Consider the following 6,751-nt stretch of genomic DNA (forward strand, 5'->3'; position numbering starts at 1 on the left):
GTTCAAGACAAGGGAAAGCCATCACAAAGAACCATGTTAAAGATGTGAGTTAGGATAGGGTCCAAGATCTTTGATTTGCCTACTATTAACCCATTCGTAGGGTTAACAAGATTTACTGCCATTATCTTACATCAAGGAGTCAAGGTAGATACACCAAAAGGTCATACATTCAAGATATGAAGCAATGGTGTCCAAATCTACAACTTAGACGGGTGCCCGTAATGGTTTGAAGGAATACTTATGGCGATTTTCCCTTCAAGAGCATGTGGTAGTAAGTTAGGATGAAGTCCTAAGTGATGTACTTCATGGATATATTATTAGAATAGTCATTAGCATTAGGTCTCTTATGACTCTAAAGTGCTTGGCCGGCCACAGTTTCAGTGAGTGTGAACAATTATGGCCATGTATGTAAGTGAATATCTCTCATAATACAATATACTCTCCCATTGTGCAATAGAGTCTTACTCTTGCTAATTCTCTTGCGAATCTCTCTTTCTAATGTATGCTAGTGAGTGTGTGTTAGTGATGTGACGTAAGAGAAGGGACGAGTACACCTAGTGCAACATAGCGGTGTGACAACGCTCCCGGGAGATGCGGTGGAATTGCTTCTCAAGGAGTTGTAGAGATTGGAAATCTTAAGGCTTATGAGCTCGGTCATTGGAAAGATCTTCATGACAGTTGCGGTTCAGCAGGTAATCTTTTGTTGGACGTGTTTCAAGGAGAGTTAGGGTGAGCTATCAACATTTTTGGCATTGCTGTTGGAGCCATCCCTTGGCTTTTTCCATCGTTTTTATCTAATCTATGCATTATCCATTGCTTATTGTCTTGATCAATGGTTTCCCATAAAACACATATGGACTTGATGGAGATTTGTGTGAGATTTTGTAAGAAATAGCTCTTTTTTTAATTTTGTAAAGAATGTTTTTAGCTTAATTTGTTGTTTTTGTTGTTGTTAATGTTCCTAAGGCTTTCACATAGAGTATATTAGGCTTAGTTTGTATCCATTACATCAAATAATGCAATAGTATGTAATTTTAGCTCTCTTTAGAGTTAAATATAGAACTAGAATCATTAATTTTTAGCTCTCTTTAGAGTTAAATATAGAACTAGAATCATTAATTTTTAGCTTAATCTGTGCGTTTTTTGTTGGAATTGTATGCATTAGATGTTAGCAAGCATTTGGAGTAGCTTAATTTTTTCAAAAATTTCTTAAAACCATCAAACAACTCTTGAAATCGACTAATTTCTTTTAATTGACTGGTTTTTTATCATTAAGAGTAATTAATTCACTTCAACAGGCAAAAAGATTTAAAAATGTATTTTTTGGGGTCTAATTTGATCATGTAAGTAGTTGAAATTAGTGTCTTTGAGTGTTTTGAGAGCATCTAAATACATCAAAACACCGCATTATATCAATTTTTTCATGAATTGGAGGAATTTGGCTCTTTTTTATTTAATTTTGCTTTAAGAGAAGTGACATTAATTAAGATCATAATTAATCTTCAATTATAGATTAATTTAAACATTAGTTAATACACATTTCTTAGCAATTCTTTGCTCTATTCAATGACCTACTCAATTAATTATGTGAATTAATTAGTGATTAGTGGTTAATTAGAATCTTTGATTAGTCAAAAAGAGGAAACTATTAGTGGGAGGATTAATTTTTGATTAATTATTAAATACTTTTTTACATAACTCATTTAAGCTAATGAGAATTGAATGAGAAGATGTCAATGAGTTGTCAAATTGTTCATTTTGGGGGTCATTTATGAAGGGTGTGTCAGTTGACTTTTTTGATTCTTACTTGCCTTTTTTGAAAAATTGCCAATATCTCCATAATTTAAAATTCAACCCACTCTCCTCCACTAAACAAGGAAATTTGAATTTTGCTCTAGACAGAAAAGAAAAATCCACTCATGCCTTAATTGTTTCACCTCACGCGCAAAAAAAATCAGCGTTTCACATCTTAGGGATCTCACACCTTAAGGCCTCACGTGGTAAATTTTTTTCTTCGAAGTCAGTTTTATGATGTGAATTGTTCCTTGCTGTTTCATGACGTGAAAGGGGGTCTCTCGGTTTAAAAAAATGGTTCACGCCTGAAGCATCATGCAATTTTGTAAGAAATAGCTCTCTTTTTGTTTTGTAAGGGATGTTTTTTGCTTAATTTGATGTTATTGTTAATGTGATTTTTAATGTTCCTAGGGCTTGCACATAGAGTGTATTAGACTTAGTTTGCATCCATTGCATTAAATAATACAATAGTATGCAATTTTCAGTGGATTTTAGCTCTCTTTAGAGGTAAACAGTATTATCGATTCACGCCTTAAATTTTTTATTTTTTATTTTTGTTTTTGTTATTGTTAATGTGGTTTTTAATGTTCCTAAGGCTTGCGCATAGAGTGTATTAGGCTTAGTTTGCATCCATTGCATCAAATAATACAATAGTATGCAACTTTTAGTGGATTTTAGCTCTCTTTAGAGTTACACATTATTATCGTCTCATGTCTTAAGCATCTTATGTCTTAAGAGAAAGATTAGTGAGAGATTTAATTTATGATTAATTTTAAGCACTTTTTTATATAACACATTAAGGCTTAGTTTGCATCCATTGCATCAAATAATACAATAGTATGTGATTTTTAGTAGATTTTAGCTCTCTTTAGAGTTAAACATTATTATCGGCTCACGCCTTAAGCGTCTCATGCCTTAAGGGAAAGATTAGTGAGAGGATTAATTTATAAACACTTTTTTATATAACACATTAAGGCTAATGAGCATTGAATGAGAAGATGCTAATGAGTCATCAAATTGTCTATTTTGAAAGTCATTTATGAAGGGTGTAAGCGTGTCATAAAAGGGTTGACTTTTTTGATTCTCACTTGTCTTTTTGGGAAAATGCAAGATTAGTGAGAATTAATTTATTATGATTAATTTTTAAACATTTTTTTAAGGGAAATATTAGTGAGGATAAATTTATGATTAATTTTTAAACACTTTTTTATATAACACATTAAGGCTTAGTTTGCATCCATTGCATCAAATAATGCAATAGTATGCAATTTCTAGTGGATTTTAGCTTTCTTTAAGGTTAAACATTATTATCGACTCACGTTTTAAGCGTCTCATGTCTTAAGGAAAAGATTAGTGAGATTTAATTTATGATTAATTCTTAAACACGTTTTTATATAACACATTAATGCAAATGAGCATTGAATGAGAAGATGCCAATGAGTCGCCAAATTGTCCATTTTGGGAGTTATTTATGAAGGGTGTAAGTGTCATAAAAAAGGGTTGACTTTTTGATTCTCACTTGCCTTTTTGGAAAAATGTCAATATCTTCCTAATTTATAATCAACCCTCTCTCCCTCCCAAACAAGGAAATTTGAATTTCTCTCTAGTCAAAAAAAAAAAGAAACGGCTCATGCCTTAAGCGTATTATGTCTTAAGGGTCTCACACCTTAAGGTCTCCAACGCAAAAAAAAAAGACTCACACCTTAAGCGTGTTACCTCTTAATAGTCTCAAACCTTAAACGTCTCACACCTTAAGGTCTCATGCACAAAAAAATAAGAAATCGGCGTTTCATGTCTTAGGCATCTCACGCCTTAAGCCGTTCACGTCTAAAGACCTGACAAGGTTTAAAAAATATATAAATTTAATTTTTTTTGTGAAGTCAGTTTCAAGATGTGAACTGAGCCCTGCTGTTTCAAGATGTGAACTGAGCCCTGCTATTTCACGATGTAAAAGAGGGTCTGTCGTCGGAAAAAACAGACTCACGCGTGAAGCGTCTCACATCTTAAGGTCTCATATTGTAAAAAAAAAATCAAATTTAATAAATTTGGTGAAGTCCATCTCATGTCTTAAGAGTTCATGATGTGAAGCCCTTAAGTGTCTCACGGTGTGAAATAGTCTCCTTGCTAAAGAGAAGGAAAAAAGAGAGAAAAAAATAAATTTAATAAAATCTATGAAGTATGTTTCACGTCGTGAACTGCACCCTGCTAGTTCACGTCATGAAAGGTGTCCGTTGGTGGCAAAAAAAAGGACTGAAAAATAGCCCTATTTCTCCTAAATTGTGAATTCGATGAAGACGCTCTACTGCTGATCGGAAAGCCAAAATCGAGCTCTTCAAAATTGGTATGACCGTCTGATGTCAAAATTAATCGTTTTGGCCTTCGATCAGCAGCCTCAAAATTTGAGTGAAAAATTGAGGCAAAAAATAGTCCAAATAGCGCGAAAACGATTGAGGATCATATTTGGGCTACATTTTTCATTATCTTATATCAAGGAGTCAAGGTAGATACACCAAAAGGTCATACATTCAAGATATGAAGCAATGGTGTCCAAATGTACAACTTGGATGGGCGCTCGTAATGGTTTGACGGAATACTTATGGCGGTTCTCGCATCAAGAGCGCATGGTAGTCATACATTCAAGATATGAAGCAATGGTGTCCAAATGTACAACTTGGATGGGCGCTCGTAATGGTTTGACGGAATACTTATGGCGGTTCTCGCATCAAGAGCGCATGGTAGTAAGTTAGGATGAAGTCCTAAGAGATGTACTTCATGGATATATTATTAGACTAGTAATTGTAATAGCATTAGGTCTCTTATAAGCCTAAAGTGGTTAGTCGGCCATAGTTTAAGTGAGTGTGAAGACTAATGGCTATGTATATAAGTGAATTTCTCTCATAATACAATAAACTCTCATATTGGCAATAGGTCTTTCTCTTGCTAATCTCTCTTTCTAATGCATGCTAGTGAGTGTGTGAGTGATGTGAGGTGAGAGAAGGGAAGAGTACACGTAGTGCAATGCGGCGGTGTGAATATTTATGGCCATGTATATAAGTGAATTTCTCTCATAATACAATATACTCTCTCATTGTGCAATAGAGTCTTCCTCTTGCTAATATCTTTCTAATCCATGCTAGTGAGTGTGTGTGAGTGATGTGAGGTGAGAGGAGGGAAGAGTACATATAGTGCAACGCGACGGTGTGACAACGCTTGGTCGTTGGGACACAGTAGTATTGCTTCTCAAGGAGTAATAAAGCTTGGAGACCTCAAGGGTTATGAACTCGGCCATTGGAAAGCTCCTCACGGCGATAGTTGTGGTTTACGAGGTAATCTCTTGTTGGATGTGTGTCAAGGAGGGTTAGGGTGAGCCATTGATCTTTTTGCTTTGCTTCCCTTGGTTTTTTTCATTGTTTTTCTCTAATCTACGCATTGCGCATTGCCCATTGTCTTGATTAATGGTTTTCCATGAAAAAGATATGGATTTGAGATTTGTGTGCAATTTTTTAAAACATATCTCTCTTTTTTGTTTTGTAAAGGATGTTTTTTGCTTAGTTTGTTGTTATTAATGTAGTTTTTAATGTTCCTAAGGCATATAGATAGAGTGTATTAAGCTTAGTTTGCATCCATTGCATCAAATAATATAATAGTATGCAATTTTTAGTGGATTTTAGTTTTCTTTAGAGTTAAACATTATTATCGGCTCACGCGTATATAACACATTAAGGATAATGAGCATTGAATGAGAAGATACCAATGAGTCGTTAAATTGTTAAGTTTGGGAGTCATTTATGAAGGGTGTAAGTGTGGGTCATAAAAGGGTTGACTTTTTTGATTCCCACGCCTTTTTGGAAAAATGCCAATATCTCTCTAATTTATAATCAACCCCTCCTCTCAAACAAACAAATTCAAATTTCTCTCTAGACAAAAAAAGAAGGAAACAGCTCATGCCTTAAGCGTATTATATCTTAAGGGTCTCACACCTTAAGCGTATTATACCTTAAGGGTCTCACACCTTAAGGCCTCCAACGCATAAAAAAGAGACACACCTTAAGCATGTTTTGTCTTAACGGTCTCAAACATTAAGCGTCTCACGCCTTAAGGTCTCATGCGCAAAAGAAATAGAAAATCAACGTTTCATGTCTTAGGCATCTCACGCCTTAAGGTGTTCATGTCTCAAGGCCTCACGGAGCAAAAATAAAAATTAAAATTAAAATTTTGTGAAGTCTGTTTCAAGATGTGAACTACGCCCTACTGTTTCACGACGTGAAAGGGGGTCCATCGTTGACAAAAAAAAAAGGCTCACGCTTGAAGCATCTCACATCTTAAGGGTCTCACATCGTAAAGTCTCATGCGTAAAAAAAATTCAAATTTAATAAATTTCGTGAAGTCCATCTCATGCCTTAAGGGTTCAGGACGTGAAACCCTTAAGTGTCTCACGGTGTGAAATAGTCCTTGTGCTAGAAAAAGAAAAAATAGAAAAAAAATCAAATTTGATAAAATCTATGAAGTCCGTTTCACGTCGTGAACTGCACCCTACTAGTTCACGTCATAAAAGGTGAACGTTAGAAAAAAAAAAGGAATCTGGAAAATAGCCTCGTTTCTCCTAAACCGTGAATCCAATGAAGGCACTCTAGTGCTGATCGAAAAGACGAAATCGAGCTCTTCAAAATCGGTCTGTTGACCCTTTGACGTCAAAATCGATCGTTTTGGCCTCCGACCACAAGCCTCAAAATTTGACTCAAAAATTGAGGCAAAAAACGATCCTGAAAGCACTAGAAATCACCCAAAATAGCATGAAAACGATTATGGACCATATTTGGGCTACATTTTTCATTATCTTATATCAAGGAGTCAAGGTAGATACCCACCAAAACGTCATACATTCAAGATATGAAGCAATGGTGTCCAAATCTACTTGGACGAGCGCTCGTAATGGTTTGATGGAATACTTATGGCA

Source organism: Cibotium barometz, chromosome 35, assembly GCF_041138505.1.
Source record: "Cibotium barometz isolate CiBa-2024 chromosome 35, ASM4113850v1, whole genome shotgun sequence".
Lineage (NCBI taxonomy): Eukaryota > Viridiplantae > Streptophyta > Polypodiopsida > Cyatheales > Cibotiaceae > Cibotium > Cibotium barometz.